Raw genomic sequence first — 18,542 nt, 5'->3', positions numbered from 1 at the left:
AAGAGAAGAGAAGAGAAGAGAAGAGAAGAGAAGAGAAGAGAAGAGAAGAGAAGAGAAGAGAAGAGAAGAGAAGAGATTTCAGTTGGAAGTGATCTACAATGACCATCTAGTCCAACTGACCTTAAGTTAAAGCATGTTATTAAGAACATTGTCCAAATGCCTCTTAAACACTGACAGGCATGGCGGGGAGGGGGCGGGGGGGGGCATTGCTTATAACAATTGCAGATTAAAACTGATTCCACTGAGAAACCAGAGGATCTCAGTAGTTTGAAGCATTGTCCTGGTTTTACTCCTAAGTAAATCTTCCAAAATTTGGGTATGTTGCAAAGTTCTGAAAAATCATTTGGCAAGAGAAACTTGCAAGTATGTCATAGCTAGCTGGCTCTCCTGAGATTTTATTTGTACTCAGTATGCTGCAATCCATGCCTGCACAGTTTGAGCTGTTCCTTGCAATTGCTCTTTTCTCTTGACGGTGCTGAAAATATTAAGAAGGTTCCGCTGTTCTCTCAGTAAACCTATTGTATAGAAGAAAAATTAATGGCATGGGAGAGAGGGGGAGAGAGAGTCTGCATGAAGCACAGAAGGAGGAAACAGAAGAAACATTTGCATAGATGAGGTTCTTAGGGACATGGTTTAGAGGTGGACTTGGCAGTGTTAGGTTAATGATCGGATTTGATGATCTTAAAGGTCTTTTCCAACCAAAATTATTCTATGATTCAACAAAACAGAGGAAAAAGTATTCAGGGCATAATATAAATATAAATATAAATATAAATATAAATATAAATATAAATATAAATATAAATATAAATATAAATATAAATATAAATATAAATATAAATATAAATATAAATATAAATATAAATATAAATATAAATATAACATGTAGTTAACAACACCTGGAATCCTGAACACATCAGAAGAGCATTCTGAAATCCATGGCAAACACTTCAATGATGTTAAGAGGATATCGACCTATAGGTTATCTACTGAAGTTACTTTATCATTTTTGCAAATTGAAATGACATCCAAAAGTAACATATGAAACAACTGAAAAATCAAGCTTTCACAATATAAGAATACAACAAGATGTGCATAGGTGTCCTGTGCACAGGTGTTATGGTGAGGTCCAGGTGAGCTAAATCTCATTGAAGAACCTGACACTGAACTCTCATTATTGCTGAACTAATGAATGGCCCCAACCGAAGTCACTCATCCCACACAGAGTGACAGCTGATGGCAGCAACATGTACACCTGTCCCCTCCTGCGGTTTTCACAAGCCTTTTTCAGCACCAGTGGCGGGGTGCTGAAGCTGAAGCGTCCACTCCACCCTGGTTGTAACAGTGTGGTCACCGTGATGGCTATTCCGTCACTATTTTGTTCCTTATACTTACACATTTTACTCCATTTATTGTTCGTTTGAATTGCCCCTCCCTCCCTTCCTCTTCCCTCTCTCCTTTGCCCCCTCCTCTCCTCTCCCCCTACCTCATTCCCTCTGTTTCCATGATGTCTCTCCAGGTAACTGTGACATGATTTAGCAGAGAGCAGCAGGAACATAACGGGACTGTCTGAAGCACTCTCACTGAAGTTTAAAATTGCAGCTTGCAGGTGGCTCAAAAATTCTGTAAGATGTCCTAAGCAATTGGGCTCCATGCATTTCAGCATTTCAGCCTGGAACACAAAATTAGCCAGTTAGCTTTCGACCTTCATCTCTAGGTTTCTGCAAAGGGCTAATAATAATGCAGCACCTCAGCTGGGTGCTGTGAAAATTAATCCATTACATTTGTGAAGTATCCAAATACTCTGAGCACATCAGAACAGCCATTGAGAATATTTACAAATCTCTGTTCCAAGAAGGGTTTGGATAGCATGAATTAAGCAAGATCTCTAAGGTCAGATACTGAATAAAAATAAAAGGAAATGTTACATATCCATGCACTGAATGAGGCAGTGTTACTGCGAGAAAGTTATGATAATATAATGAAGGTCTGAATCATAATACATGTGCCAGAAGTCCAAAAGAAGGCTTCTGGACTTTTGAAGGCTTGGCTTTGTGTCTTCAATGCATCATTTATTTTTATTTCCTTCCTTCCTTCCTTCCTTCCTTCCTTCCTTCCTTCCTTCCTTCCGTCCTTCCGTCCTTCTGTCCTTCTTTCCTTTCCTCCTTCCTTCCTTCCTTCCTCTCCTCCCCACTCCTCTCATCCTCTTTCCATTGTGGCTTGACCTTGGCCAGCAGCTCAGCCCCACACAGCTGCTCGCTCACTCCCTGTGCCCCCCTCAGTGCAATGGAGGAGAGAATTGAAAGGGTAAAATTGAGAAAAATTGTGGTTTGAGATAAAAACTGTCCAATAAGTAAAGCGAAGCTACAAGTTCAAGCAAGGCAAAACAAGGCATTAATTCACTACTTCCCATGAGCAGGCAGGTGTTCAGCCATCTCCAGGAAAACCGGGCTCTGTCACACGTAATGGTGACTTGGGAAAATAAATACCACCACTCTGAATGTCCTCCTTCTTCCTCCAGCTTTATATACTGAGCATGATGTCATATGGTATGGAATATCCCTTTGACCAGCTGTGCCTTCTCCCAGCTTCTTGTGCAGCTGGCATAGTGTGAGAAGCTGAAAAGTCCAGAACACTGGAACAGGCTGCCTAGGGAGGTTCTCTGGAAACATTCAAAACCTGCCTGGACACATTCCTATGCAACCTCATCTGGGTGTTCCTGCTCTGGCAGGGGGATTGGACTGGATGATCTTTCGAGGTCCCTTCCAATACCCGACATTCTGTGATTCTGTGAAGTCCTTGACAACAACTAAAACATCAGTGTGTTATCAACGTTATTCTCATGCTAAATCCAAAACACAGCACCATACCAGCTACTAGGAAGGAAATTAACTCCATCGCAGCTGAAACCAGGACCGCCAGCAGCACGGCCATGGCCTGGCTGCAGGCTCTCTGCCAGGCAGGAGAACAAGCACACTTCATGCACAGCCATGTCAGGGACTATTGCGTATGAGCAACGAAAACACAGCCCTCAGCATTTACAGATGTAGGTACAGAGTGTCTACTTGCTGTGCAATCTTGGAGCAGTCACTTCTTTTTGGTTTATTTTGCTCACAGTTCTTGAAAGTACATGTCTGAACAGTGCCCAGCATCAGGGAGTCCAGGGCTGGGGCTGTGACAGGAGGTCTCTAGGTGCTACAGTGACACAACAACTCGCTATCAACTTTAGAGTCCTGTGGAATCTTTCTGAAAATGTCTGGCAGCATTTGCAAGCCACTAGTAATGCTTCCTAAATGTTTAAGGCTTCCATGCCACAACAAATGAAGCACCACGCACCGAAAGAGGCGGTGAGAGCTCAGCAGGTCTGGTCTTCTTGTCCTGTCTTCTTCCCCCATACTCTTGTGACCACTTTAAGAATATTAATGGTAGCACAATGATAATTAAAAATCAAGTTTGTATGTTTTAAAATGAGTGGACTGTTATTAATATAGATACTCTGACTCCTTATACAGGTGACTAAAATTCTCTGTAATTCCTTCACCAAGTCCCAGTTCACCTACACCATTTATTTTTTAAAAATCTGACCAGATCAGCATCTGTTTTTATTTAAACCTACATATCCCCTTCTTAAATAAACTACCTGGTAGGCAGTTATTAGCACTAGTCAGAAAATCTGTTTTCACTGATAAAGGAATTTGAGGTCGGGGGTAGGATTCCACTAGGAAAAAACAACACAGAATTACCTTGGAAATGTATTTCAAGTACATTTTGCTTTTATTCCTTTCCATAGCCAGGTTACCTGGTTGAATTACAAATTCCAAGACGCACCATGGCTTTATTCTTCTCAAAAGAAGCATAGTATACCACTGGAGAAAAAACAGAAATATCAATTGCAATAAAATTCAGTTTCTGGGCAGCAGAAATAATGAATATACCAAAGCCAAGGCAAAGAGCTGCCTCTCTTAGGACAGAAATAGTCTGGCTAGCTCTTTCCACTGATGGGCCAAAACTTTACATTTTTGGGGGGCAATAAGAATGATTTTTAGAGCTGTTATCATGCTCACTGCTATTGTTAGCTCTGAGATCCAGATGTAGTTTTTTCTCTGCTGTATCTCTCACATCTCTGGAGTACCCTAATTAGCAACTGCCAGCTATTGCAGGGCCTGGGAATTCTTTGTCTGCTCACTGAAGCTGCACTGCTTTGCATAAAGCAGAGGTTCATAGGGTAAGAAATAGAGTTTTGAGGACCACAGTTTTGTATTTTCCCTCTCTATTCCACACAATGGCTTTTTTTCCTTTTGTTTTTAGGTTGCTAGTTTGTTTGCTTGGTTTTTTGTTGTTTATTCTGTTGTGTGTCAATCTCTCATCTATGAAACCAGGAGGATGAGCCTACCTGAACTATCAGCTGAGCTCTGAAAGCAAAGCCTGTACAGATTTTGAGTCATTATCATTGTTGTTAGAATCATATAACTAACCTAGATATATAAAATAAAGCTAAAGCTGAGGATATGTATTCTTAGAGCATGATAAATCAATTTTCTCACTTAAAAAATGGAGATATCCAGGAAAAATATTTTTGGTTAATTCCATTTTTTCTTTGTTTACAATGGACTTTTATATGCAGTATAGTACACCGAGGACAGAGTTTTTGCATTCAAATACAACCCCCCCAAAGCCATACCACCTTAGTTACTACAGAAAACGAGAAACTAAGTTGCCAGAAACTTTATGAATGTAGCTGAATCAAAAAGGAAGAATTCCAGGAGTCGATCAATCCCCACATGGGAGAAGAATGCAGTTACAGTTCAGGCCTCGCTACAAAGAGGAGAATTCATGGAAGACAGAAATGTTAGAAATGTTCTAAGCATGGGAAAAATGTCAGTGGGAACTTTACCTTATTAGGTAGTGATGAATGCACTCCTCCCTCCAGATTTTTCTTCCATTTGAGTTCCCTGCAGTAATGCTCTCACTTAAAGCTAAACACGAATGCTGTTCGCTTCTGTTGGTCCTGCAGTTGCTTTTTTTGTTGTTGTTGGTTGGTTGGGTTATTTTTTTGTGGTTGATCCTATTTAGATTTCAAAATTCTAGGAGCCTATACTTTTCTCGAGACTAAGTCTGGTACTTAGGAAAATCCGGTTTCAGTAGTAAGTTTTTAAGCAATTGAAAGAATTGCATTAGATGCTTATGGAAAATCTCAGCTTAGGAGCTTTTGCTCTGCTAGGTAATACAAGTAAAAATAGAATTTCGTCTCTCTATAGTATAAGGGGTTTAATGAGGTTTCAATTAAAAAAAAAAAAAGAAGAAGAAGAAGAAGAAGCTATAACCCTTTTATTATAATATGAGCAGACTAGAAAGTCTGTCTGGAAAGATTAGTGGAATAGTGACACGTCCTAGATCAGAAGTGACATCCCAAGATCGAAGGCAGAAGAAGTAGAGCTATTCAGAATAGAAAGGATTTCCTCTCATGCTAAGGAAAACGTTCTGGATTTTCATGGCTCTTTATTATTTGTTACTTAACTTCAGAAACTGCAGTAAGCCTTTTAAAAATATTCAGTATTCTTCACATTTAAACAAAGGTATTAAGAGATTACAACAAACATCTTAATTTTCTCAAAATAATGATCCAACAAAACAAGATAAGAGTTGATATTTATGTGTTTGTTTGTTTTTTTAAGTTACAGGTTTAAAAAAAAAAGAAATACAATTCCCGCCAAGTAATCTTCTACCCAAATCTCCATTTATTTTACAAATGGTAGGTAGCAGGTACCTATCAGCAGTGTGGTCACAAAGGGCTCATAATCTTAGGAAACCAGATACAATTTTTTGCAGATGACTTTTAAGAAAGGGCTTCAAATTTACAGCCAGGTGTCTCCAGTAAAACCCTTCATCTTAAAACTAAGTACAAGAGTTCATGAAAGAAGAGAAGTTCTCTTACTTAAAAGGCTGAGACCTCAGTCGACATATGCTTTACAGGCTATAATGGAACAGATGTTTCTCTCCATGTTCAGCAAATGAAAAGTATTATAAAGAAATATGTATACAAATATGAGTCTGAAATGAAAATTTCAGGGTAATACTCTAGAAATTGGAACTACAAAAGCTATTTTTATTACTATTTTGAGGTCATCTGAAGTGAAACTGAAATGACTTCGATCAAAATTATGTTGACACAGTATTTCAACAAGTTTATATTGTCTTTTTCATCTAGTTGTTTTAATATATCTTGGAGTCATGTCTGTGCATTTTAGGGTAGGAGTGGTGGAAGATATCTTACTAGCTGGGGTGGGAAGTAGGGGATATCTTATATACCAAGTTCATTCACATATGTGCTTATGCATATACAATGAAGCAAAGAATTAAAAGGCAGAAATGAGATATTGCAATCTCATATTGGAAACTGGTAAAAGAAAGTTTACTTTTTGTTTAATTAGCAATTGGAATATACACAAAAGAGAAGAATTGCCTATTTCCCACCCTACTGGTTTGTTTGGGAATGCAGTAACTAAATCCCTTCTGGCTTTCCTCAGTATTTTGAGCAATACAACAATTTAATTTCAAGGAAATTTTAAGAAGAGCATCTCTTCCTTTTCTGCAACCTAGGAGACCAAATGCTGCCTTCAGAGTCAGGATGGTGGAATTCAGCCCCCAGCACATGGACTGACCTCAGGAAAGCCACATCATCTCTCTGAGAAACTTCATCTGTGCTGCCTGTTTGGGCTGGCCAGGGTCTCGTGAAATGCCAAGCAGAGGAACAACTCCAACTTGATATATGATGAGTGTTTCCCTGCAGAGCAAACTTTTTCTGGGAGATGGGCTTAAGCCCCATGAGGTAAAGAAGAACTCTGCTCCTCTGCCCACTGATTGGATGCTCTTAATTGCAAGGTTCTGGAGGAAAATTATAATTTTTCCTCTCAGACAACCCTGCCCAAGAGATGTCCAAGCGATGAAGTGCTTGCCTGAGACCCTGAGCTCCAGTGCACATGCTAGAATGACAGAGCAGTCTGAGGTCACAGATCCCTCTTCAGTGTTTAGAAGTTGGTTTGAGCTGTCCCCACTCATCATACTGGCTGTTGCAGCTCTCCTGAGATGTGACAATTCCCCGTGTTCACTTCATAGGCACTAGGAAGGGACTGTTGTTGCTTCATAATACTGCTGATTCGTGGATAGGGAGAGGGGAAAGCAATGCACAAATGTCTGAGAAACCACCAGAGATGTTTGTAACTGGAGACAAGGAGAACTGATGTGGCACAGTTTGAGTCAGGATGAGCAGGCACAACTAGAAGAAGAAAGAGCTTTACAGAGCTCTGTAAGTGGTATAAAAACTTGCATTTGATGTAGTAGAAGAAGTTGCATTGGAGGTATTTAGAAATAATGATCAAAACTTTCGGCATGGCAGAAGTCTATGCATAGGTATATAGACTGCGGAGAGATCAAGAAGAAAATCAAACAGCTAAAGATGAGGGTCAGAGATAGAAATGAAAAACAAATTCTGAGACTGTTATGTCCTACCCTGGCAGGCATGCCCTAGAGAGCGCTCAGTGTATTCAGTACTCACCTGGGTGCACTTCTTAAACTTTCTTATGAGATGTATTGCACATGAAAGTACAAAAGAGAACCTGAATTTTGTTGCTTTACAGTCAGACTTATTTTTAGACAAACAAAACGTTTTAAAGAAGTGCCTTTTTTATATGAATTAAATAGTTGGAGCACTATAGAGCAAATTGCTAAAATGAAAATTTTGCACTACTCATTATGTCATAACTTTATATTAAGTAGATGAGTACACATCAGGCAGAAGGGCACAAAAGCTATCCAGTGGCTAATATTTGGTCCCATAATCAAGCATTAGAGCCAAAGCCTTCAGAAAGAATATATGGGCTACTTCACTTCATCTGAAATGAGGAACTGGAAACAAAGACCTGTGCTAGCATTCAGGAATGTATTTTATTTTCTTTGACCTGATGCCCAGTTATATGTTTTAAAATTGGGGGGATGAATTCTGTATCTTCAGTTTGTGGATGGAACTGGTTTTCAGCTGTTCATCTGATTTGTTTATAATTCAGTAGGAAGGATTTAGAAATTAGATTTATCTTTCAGAGAAAGTTATCGTAGAGGAATGAAGCAGTTTGGAACAGAAATAATAAACAAGGATATGTATTAATCTTAGAAATACTGACCTTGCAGGAAATTAATTTATACTTCTGTTTCTGGGTAATTCCAGAGAAAACTTCACTAAATAATACACAGTTTGTTACTGAAATACATTTTATAAGTATAAATATTTGGAGCTAACTAAACAGTTTGAGCATTTGTATTGGGACTCAGTCCAGCCTTGTGGTGTTAAGGCTGCTTAGTCTTCACCTTGCAGCATGTTTTTAGGATGAGATCCTAAAGTCATAGCCAAAGTCTAGAAACACGTTAACACATACTTTTGGAAATCACGGTCTTCCAGGAACACGAACAGGAGCTGGCAACTCTTCTCATTGAGGCAGACTGCAAGTACCATGATTGAACCCAGAATTCTTGGAAATACATTTTTCTTTTGTCCACCAGCAATTGGTGCTGAGATTTACAGGACTGTTTACTTTTAAAACTTGCTTTTTAGCCATTCTTTACCAATATTTTTAAAATGTAGTCTCTGTCAGATTTTTCTTGATAAAGGAAAAGAAAAAGAAAATGAGAAAGAAAAAGAAAATGAGAAAGAAAATGAGAAAGAAAATGAAAAAGAAAAAGAAAAAGAAAAAGAAAAAGAAAAAGAAAAAGAGAAAGAGAAAGAGAAAGAGAAAGAGAAAGAGAAAGAGAAAGAGAAAGAGAAAGAAAAAGGAAAAGGAAAAGGAAAAGGAAAAGGAAAAGGAAAAGGAAAAGGAAAAGGAAAAGGAAAAGAAAAAGAAAAAGAAAAAGAAAAAGAAAAAGAAAAAGAAAAAGAAAAAGAAAAAGAAAAAGAAAAAGAAAAAGAAAAAGAAAAAGAAAAAGAAAAAGAAAAAGAAAAAGAAGAAAAAGAAAGAAAAAGAAAAAGGAAAAGGAAAAGGAAAAGAGAAAGAGAAAGAGAAAGAGAAAGAAAAAGAAAAAGAAAAAGAAAAAGAAAAAGAAAAAGAAAAAGAAAAAGAAAAAGAAAAAGAAAAAGAAAAAGAAAAAGAAAAAGAAAAAGAAAAAGAAAAAAAAGAAAATTGTCTGTCAGAGAGGTCTGGATATTCTTCAGAAATAATACAATCAAAGCCAGCCATGATACCATAATGAAGATTTTTAAATTACCATTAAACAACATTCTATCATGTGTCTTAAGATGGCCCTGACATATAGTGTTTCTATAGGAATTAGCCTCATATTGATGCATACCTAACAAGATTCACAGAAGCAAATAGTCTTTTCCATGTCAGCTTTTCCAAAACAACCCACAGCTATTTTGTAGCAGTAGCTGTACCAGCTCAGACCTGTGAGCAATGTTAAAGCCCGTGAACAAGTGCCCCACGTTCCTGTACCATTAAGGAAGCAACTGGTTCTATCATGTTAATGATCAATCACTGTAGAAAACTACATGCTCCAAAATAAGTCATTGGTGTTGCTTAAATCAGTTACTTCTCATTTATTGGTAACAGTTTTCTGAGGATGATGCGCACCAACTATCCCAAACATGACACACATGTGGGTGTCATGTATATGTATATATATACATTCACAAAGACTGTCTTCTAAAGGGAGATAATCTTGGTGGATATGTATATATATACACACCCACACTCTCGAGTCTGAGGCTTTTCAGCCCTAGCAGCATCCACAAAGACATTCCTCCTTTGTGTGCTCTGTACTCCAGCTGGGAGGAAACCGATTTCTCCTAAGTGTGTTTTTGCCTGTAGTGTTGCACCTTGGAGTATCAGTCTTTTCTTCCCCATGTCCCTTTGCAAAACTGAATATTGGTTTCCCTTTAGAGATGTATGTTTTCTTTTTTTCTTTACATTCTGCCTCCTTCCTGTTCCATCACATTTTCATGTTCAGCCTGTGTAAGGGGTTGTGTTAAATGGACATTCCTCGCATTTGTTTGGCTTAGCAGAACATGACATACCACTAGAATATCATATTTATGCTGCCAAGAGCTAATAAAGAGCATCTTGGAAGATCTCTCAGTTTGACCTCTGACACAGATGAGCCAGGCTGCAGACAGCAACTGGTTGCTAACACAAATTTTGTTTGGGGAGTAGCGAAGCACTGCGGGTCATTCCTGATACGTTGCAAGTCTTTGAAGATCCTGTTTTTATATTATTTTAAACTTCAAGAAGGAGAGGACTCCTAGACTGTATGAGGTATGTTGTACCTGACTAATTTATTGAATAAGTGGTGTAAGAATCAATTTATTTGCCAAATAAAATATCAATCTAAATGGATCTTTCTGTGCTCAGTCGTTTGGGAACACAGTGTACCATGGACTTGGCTAATACATATTGCTAGTTGCTGTTTCTTCCCTTTGCTAAAATCTTTTGAGGTTGATATAGTTTCAGATTTTCATTTCCTTACAATTAAGTGGACACCAAAAAGTGCTTAAGCATACTTGCAATGGTAAATATATTATCATAAAAAATTATTAATAATCTTACCTGTCAATAAGAAATAAATGCGCACTTCCAGCTAGTAAATAAGGTGTTTACAGGTGTGTATACACTTACACAAAGTGTATAATTGCTCCAAAGAGTAAATTAAAACTAAAACTAATGAGAAGAAAAAGTAATTAAAAGGCAGAATTGTTATGCTGCCTCCTCTTTTCCTGTTCTGTGTTTCTTTATCTTTCAGTCTGTTCTTACACATTTTGTGCAGAGCTGTAGAGGAGTTAAATAAACAGAGATCATTTGCCTCATTTGTTCATCTCCAAGGGAATCATTTCTAATCCCAGATCCTGCGCAGCTGCAGGTTACTGAGGATGACTCCGGAGAAGGAATTTACCCTCTTCCTGTTAACTACTTGCAGAAGAACCAGCAGATACATTTGCTTGTTGAAATTGCTGGAACATAAAACCTAACACCATCAAGACTTCCATACTAATCCATTACGCTCTCTCTTGACAGCAGGAAACAGCAAATATATAGAGTATATAAACAGGGCAAAGACATGTGGTCTTTCATGCATATTCTCCCTGAATCCAGTGATTTGCATTCAAAGTGCTTCCTAAACCAGTGGTAACATCTCTGTATTTAAGCCTCTGTGGCTTTTCTTCCATTAATTTATTTAACATCTAACCCGTACAAACTTTTAGGAACCCCAGCATCCTCCAGAAAGGTCTATGCATTGTCTGTGCATTGTGTGCAAAAGTAGCTTGGTAGTTTAATTTAATATCCTAACTGGTCTTTGTATTGAGAGAGAGTACCAGCAATCTTTCATTAGTCATCTCAATGCCACCCACACATCCCTGGAATAACATTTAAAAATTTGTACCATATTAACTCACTGCCACTCTTCTGCACAAAATATTTAAGTGAGAAATTGCACTCTACTGTTAGTTGCTCAGTTTTTTCACTTGGGAATTCCTCTAGGATCCTTTGAGAATGTTGTCAGACGTAGTAGTCACTGTTCTTTTTGTCTGTTCCATAACTTCTACCAAAATCTTGACTAGAGACAGATTTTCCTGAAACATCACTTACAAGTAAGAATCTCAGCTTTTGAAAGGTTCTTTCTTTCTTCTAATAACCTCCTCTACCCTTCTGTTCAGCCATGCTAGATTTCTTTTTGTCTTTCTAAAATGGGATGCACTTGCCCTGAATTCCTATATGGTGTCTTTGAATAATGTCTTCACTGCTTGCCAGACCTTTACTGTTTGACTGTCCCTTTTATTGAGCTTCCTCCTCTGTGTGTAATTCTTTTTGGAAATATGAATAAGAGGAGTGGCATTCTTGTGTGTGTATCTCCTACCATAACTGAAAAGACAACCAATACCTAGGCCTTACCCAGAGACATCGTTTATCCTTTAACCCAAGAGGCTCAGGGCATCCTACTCCATAGAAAGCAACAGAGTGCTGAGCATCATCCTATAGACCTTTCCATACCTTATCATTCCATAAACACTTACTGCATTTCATCATTTCAAGACCAAACATCTATTTCTTGAACTTCATGCTACCTCCTTGAATTGATTCTTCCCTTATGCATCCTTTATGCAGTGTCATGTCTGTATCTTTCTTCCCATCAGCATTAACATAATCAATGCACTCAGTCCTTGGCAGAATGGCAAGCCCTTCGCATCTCAGAGTAGCTACAAGAAAATAGAACATACCATTCATTTTCAGAAACACATAATTCTTTTCAGAAATAACAGAAAGGCTCTTAGTTTCAAATTCAGTCAGGTTAGTGACCTCTATGAGCAATATATTCAGAATGAAGTACTAATGAAGTTGCTGTGGCTACTGTGGAAAAAATCTTAGCCTCTGGGTATTTTGAAATGCAGATATTGTCCCACCATTGCACTCCCAGGGAAGCCAGCATCGTGGCTTGACAAGTGGGAGTTGGCAAATGACCGTAAGAAGCTGTTGCAGCAAAAAACAGTGACATTCCTACCATTTAATATCTAGTGTCCAGTCAGTACAAGGTGGATAGAGAGCAGTACAGAAAGGTCAGATGACAAAATAATAAACAGCAGGAACACAAGTAGATGGCACCTTGAATGTGAGCCCTGTAATTCATCATCATATCACAATCAAAAGTCAAATCAGCAGCACAGTTGATGACGAGCAGTTCAGGGACAGAGATGGAGCAAAGACTTACAGGATGTGTGAGCTGGGGGCTGTTGTCAGTAATAGAGATGAAGAATTAAGTGAGTAAGATCAACATGTAAGTTTAGTATTGCATGAAAGCTGGTTTTAGCATTTGATCTTAGTCTTTCATGTCCCCCTGTGCCAGTATGGACTGAGATACTTCTAGTGAGCAGATGCAGTTAGTTCAAGCATAATGTAATTTGGAGCTCATTTACTTTAGAGCAGTCCATGCAATCAAAGCTCTGTGATGAAAGCTGCTTTTCAGATAAAAAACATCAACATTAAAGGTTTGTTACCAATTGGCATATGCAAATGCATTTAGTAAAAGGGGGGCGAAGTGGAATGACTAGGAAGGGAAAGAGCGCACTGTGTGTGCTCTTGCTATGCTCTATTTGGATGAAACTTCAACATTTCAATCCAGCTCCCCACCCCACCCCCCAAAAAAAGAAGAAAAAAATTGTAACCTTAAAACCTTAAAATCTCTGCAGACAATTGCTCATAATCATCTTTCAGGACATTCTGAACTTGTTCCTTTGTTTTAGGTTCTTGTCTGGTTTAACTGCTTTGTGCCCCGCGTCATTGCTAATGGAAGGAATATGTAAAATACCATCAAATTTCAAAAAATGGGACATTATATCCACTCCAGTCATCTTGCTCCAATCTAAATCACCACATAAGGTGCAAGGCAATAAAGACTGAGCACCATTGTATTTCCATAGCCTGACCTTAATATTAAATCCTATGACTGGTGAGTCAGTTTCTGTCTGGTATTTTGACATTTGCCTCTACTAATCATTCTGTATAATTCCATTAAAGACTATATATTAAAACAGGGAAATTACATGTCTTAGGATTAATTTCTAAGTTTCCAACCCAGAATAGCATTGCAACTGGGGAAAAGTTGAACTGGCCTTTCAGTTCAGGAGACTTGGTTAGCTAATTGCTGGCATTTTTAGTTAGTGCATATCATTCCTCAATATATGAGGTGGCTCACACTATAGCTGCTCTAAGATACTTGAAAAAGTAGGAGAATGTGCCATCATTTCTCTGATGATCCTGAGACCAGCCAGCTATGTGCTCACCTCAAAAAGAGCAATGTAATTTATGGAAATTTTAGGTCTGAGCACTATTTATATGGTTTCACAGCCAAGCGCTTGGTTGTGTTCCCAGCTGAAGCCAATGGGACTGTCATTGATCTCAAGGTGAGCAAGGTTGAGCCAGAAATGCGGGATTAAGGCTAACAAGGCAATGCTCAGTTTCTCTTGAGGGTTCAGGGATTCCAGTCTGAGCTTCCTCAATACCCACTACAGCTACACAAACCCAAGGACACTCCACACCTCTCTAGAATCAGAGCAAGAGATTTTGGAGGTAGAGTCCCAGGCCTCAGATAGCACTTGTTGAAGAATTATTCAGGAAATATGAGGCAAGATCCAGACCACAGACATACATTTTTTCTGGCAAAATTTAAGCATCTAGGGCCTACAAACACTATACTACATCTATTCAAAGCCATAGCTGGCAATGCCAATCTTTCTTGTACCACAGCAATAAATGTCCTTTCTCAAGAAGAGGAAAATGTGGGTTTCCAGGGCAAATCAAGCCTGAGAAGGTTTGAACATTCAAATCCTAGCTGTCCTGTCTACCAGGCTCTCTGCTCAAAGATGTACTTCATGTGTCCTCTAGAACCTGGGCCAGTATACAGATATGAATCTGGCTGTTGTTTTCTAGTTATCTATTTCTAACAACTTTCAAAACAGTTAGTGCATCTCAATCAGAGAGAAAGTATTGAACGTGCAATTTTCCTCCATATTTCATGAAAATGGATGACCAAACAGAGGAGAGGCTTGTCTGTCAGCACCATCAAATGAAAAAGCATAGCACAATCTCCACTGTCCTGTGGTCTCATCATTCCTCTGGGTTGATAGTTGGGGCTCCTTCACAATGATTTCCATGATTCAGGTTGAACTAGGGAAAACGTGGAAATTAAGTCCTCAGCAACCCTGAGGCTACTGTGCCACAAGGGTTCATAGCTACCTTCTCTTACTTTAATGTTGTTTTTTTGGTTTTGAGGTGTTTCTTTTAAGGAATTAATTCTGCTCAACTAGGCCTTTGTTTTTGACAAAGCTTTCTGGATCCTGAATGGACAAAGACATCTAAATGTTAGAGAAGGACAGACCACACATCTGCTTCTAATATTTAATTTCGCAGACGGATGCCTGCTCAGCCAAATGCCTTTCTTCACCCACTAACACTGGCAACCTGTGTCACAATTGCCCTGCCTTTCCTGCTATTCAGACATTTTCTGTTCAGCTTGGACACCTGAAGTGAGTGGTATTGATTTTGTCTATGGAACATTCCTGTGGATTACAGGGGCTTGTTTTGTCAACATGTATTCCGTTTGCCCTCCTGTTATGTGGGAAAATCCTTTATACAACAGTAATCCATTCCTGATTAGACTGTCATCCAGGTCATATTACACTGGACAATTAGGTTTCACTTATTACCTTATGCTGTTAAATTTTTCTCTTAATGAAGATGCCATTTTAGAGTGTTTAAAATTTGACTACACAAATATGAAGTTTCTCCTTCATATCTCCTGGGTAAACTGGAGTTAATCAATAGAAATCAAGCCACACATTCATCACTACCCAAAAATCTCATCTCTCTTATTTCTAAAATTCTTGCTTTGTGTATATCCCATCAGGCTGATGGTTATACAAAGTTTTTGACAGAATGATGTTCTGAATTTCTAAAGTATGCCAAGCTTCAGTCTTCTTCCTGAAGTGTCAAAAAAAACCCATGTTGTAAACAATATTATATCCTAAAATTACAAAAACTTAACAATCAAAACAACCTCAAGCTGTATCTTACTCTGACTAAAAATTCACTATAAATTTACTTGGCTCTATTCCAAAATTTAAAATCACGCAAGATTAGCACTAAATCTTTTGGCTATATTAATGCAGCTTCTCCCTCTCTCCCTTCACCAAGACCGGAGGTAGCCTGGATTTTTAATCTCATATTCAATCATCCTTTAGCACAAATCATAATGTTTCATCTCCCACCTGTTTCTGGAGAACAGCCCAGTACAGGGTTCCTGATACAAATACTCCCAGATTACCAAAATATGAAGATCCAGACCCAGCTTCTGTAAATTGGCCTAAAATCTACTTTGTACCAGTAAAAGATTCCACTGAACTTAACAATCTTCAGAAAGTAGAGCCTGGTAGAGACTTTTTCTTCCCTTCTAGCAAAATTTATGGTTGTTTTGAAAAGCCTCAAATGGAAAAATTTATCCAAAAGCTAAATATTTGTATATCTGCCAAAAATATTTGTATTTTTGATGGAAAATAGAAATTTTCCACAAAGGTGGCCACTTCGTATAGAAAACTACTTTTTCTGTGTAAAAAGACAAAAAAAAGTGATTTTGATTGAGAAGTTCGGAGAAGGACTATTTACCACAAAATGGGATGGGGGCTTGGAAAAGACCTCTAGAAAAGTCTGGTCTGATATTGGTGCATGGGGCTTAATTACAGAATCATAGCACGGTTTAAGTTGGAAGGGAACCTCTAGTTCCACTCCCATACCATGTGCAGGGACACCTTCCACTAGTCCAAGCTGCTCAAAGCCCCATCCAACCTGGCCTTGAACACTTCCAGGGATGGGGCAGCCACAGCTTCTCCGGGCAACTTGTTCCAGTGTCGCACCACACTAAAAAGAAGTAATTTCTTCCTAATTCCGTACCTAAATCTACCGTCTTTCAGTTTAAACCCATTACCCCTTGTCCTATCACTACACTGCCTGACGAAGTGTCCCTCCCCGTCTTTCCTATATCACAGAATCACAGAATGTTAGGAATTGGAAGGGACCTCGAAAGCTCATCCAGTCCAATCCCCCCACCGGAGCAGGAACACCCAGATGAGGTTACACAGGAAGGTGTCCAGGCAGGTTTGAATGTCTCCAGAGTAGGAGACTCCACAACCTCCCTGGGCAGCCTGTTCCAGTGTTCTATTACCCTCACTGAGAAGTTTCTCCTCAAATTCAAGTGGAACCTCTTGTGTTTCAGTTTGAACCCATTACCCCTTGTTCTACCATTGATTGTCAGTAGGCCCAGTTTAAGTACTGCAAGGCTGCTATAAGATCTCCCCACAGTCTTCTCCAGGCTAAAAAACCCCAGCTCTTTCAGCCTGTCCTCAATACAAGAGGTGTTCCAGCTTCCCTCCATAACCATCCTCTGGACCCACTTGAGTCATGTATTTCTTACGCTGGAGGCGCCAGAGCTGGATGCAGTACTCCAGGTGGGGTGTCTCGTGCTTGAAGTAGAGGGGAAGAATCACCTCCCTTGACCTACCAGCCACACTTCTTTTGATGCACGTCAGAATGCTAATTACTTCATGGGCTGCAAGAGCAAGTTGCTGGCTCATACTCAGGTTTTCAGTACTCCCAAGACTTTCTCTGCAGGGCTGCTCTCAATGCACTCATTGCCTGGCCTGTACTCATGTCTGGGGTTGCCTCAACCCAGGGGCATATATATAAAATCCTTTTTGTTGGCTGATCAGGTTCTATCTTGAAAAACAATCTATTTCTTTGCCCTCACTTTTAATATATTTGTCCAGAACAGCTACCTGGATATCATTCTGTGAATTTGCTCTCACCTAGGTTAATCCACCTGTTATTCTGCCAAATTTCCATCAGTCTACATAGTTCCTTTCCTGGTGACATGTTTAATCTCAATTCATATTTTATCAGGCTACTGAACCAAGCATTTTCCAAAATCCTTAAGTCTTAATTTATTTGCTCTGCACCTGCCCAGTTCATCTTTCTTGACTTCAGATTGCTAAATTTATATGCAACACTTCAGATAAGATCTGACCAGTCCATTGTGTGTTACCTAGCCTCATTACTTTTCTAACTCTACAGCAAGCATCCCTCCTGCATGTCCTAAGATCACATTTATTTTTCAATGGTCATGTCACATTAATACTCGTATTTGCGACGCACTGACTTGTACACACAGGGCTTCCTGCTATTGCCCTTTAGCTTATGCTAGATACAGATGTTCATTGTTTGTTAGCACATGACCCTCCATTTTGCTCTTTTAAATTTCCAGCTTTTTTCTAGTGCTTAATTTTCAGTTCATCCAGTTCTGTGACATATCCAGATACTGCTTACTCTTGGCAACACATCAAAACCTTTGCAGATTTTGTTTTGTCAAAAATTAAATAATTGCTAAAAATAATAAAATAGGACCCCAGCCTGATCTCTGAGGAATTTCAGTGTTTCTTCCTTTTACCCTCTTATTTACATATTGGCATTATTTGTCAGGTTTCATTTGATCGCATTTTGGCCAAATAAATTTTTCATTAAGCTCCATCATTACAATTTTAACTAGCAATTTCTATGGCTCTGTATCCAGTGCTTTACTAACAGCTATCTAGAATAAAACTAATGTCTTCATTGAGTAGAAAATGTCTTAGTAAAGAAAAAGTATTGGATTAAGCTGGTACTGACTCCTCTTACTAAATACTACTCTTATTTTATTCTATTATTCATTTGTCTTCCCTTCTGCACTTACTCTTCTCTACTTTTCTAAAGCCTTGCTTACCACTCTATCCATTCACTTTTTAAGCAGTTTGAGTTTTGCCTCTAGAGTTTTTTCACAAAGTCTGTCCTTTGCTTTAGGTTGTTAAAAAAAAAGTCATCATAATAACTAAGCATTACAAAAAAACAAAAACTAATGGGGACTATTTTCTGCTCATGGTATCAGAATAAAAAATACTTCAAATTTTCAGAATAAAAAGATTTGGT

The sequence above is a fragment of the Columba livia genome, chromosome 2 (genome assembly GCF_036013475.1).
Source record: "Columba livia isolate bColLiv1 breed racing homer chromosome 2, bColLiv1.pat.W.v2, whole genome shotgun sequence".
NCBI lineage: Eukaryota > Metazoa > Chordata > Aves > Columbiformes > Columbidae > Columba > Columba livia.
Note: the sequence above shows the minus strand (reverse complement) of the source record.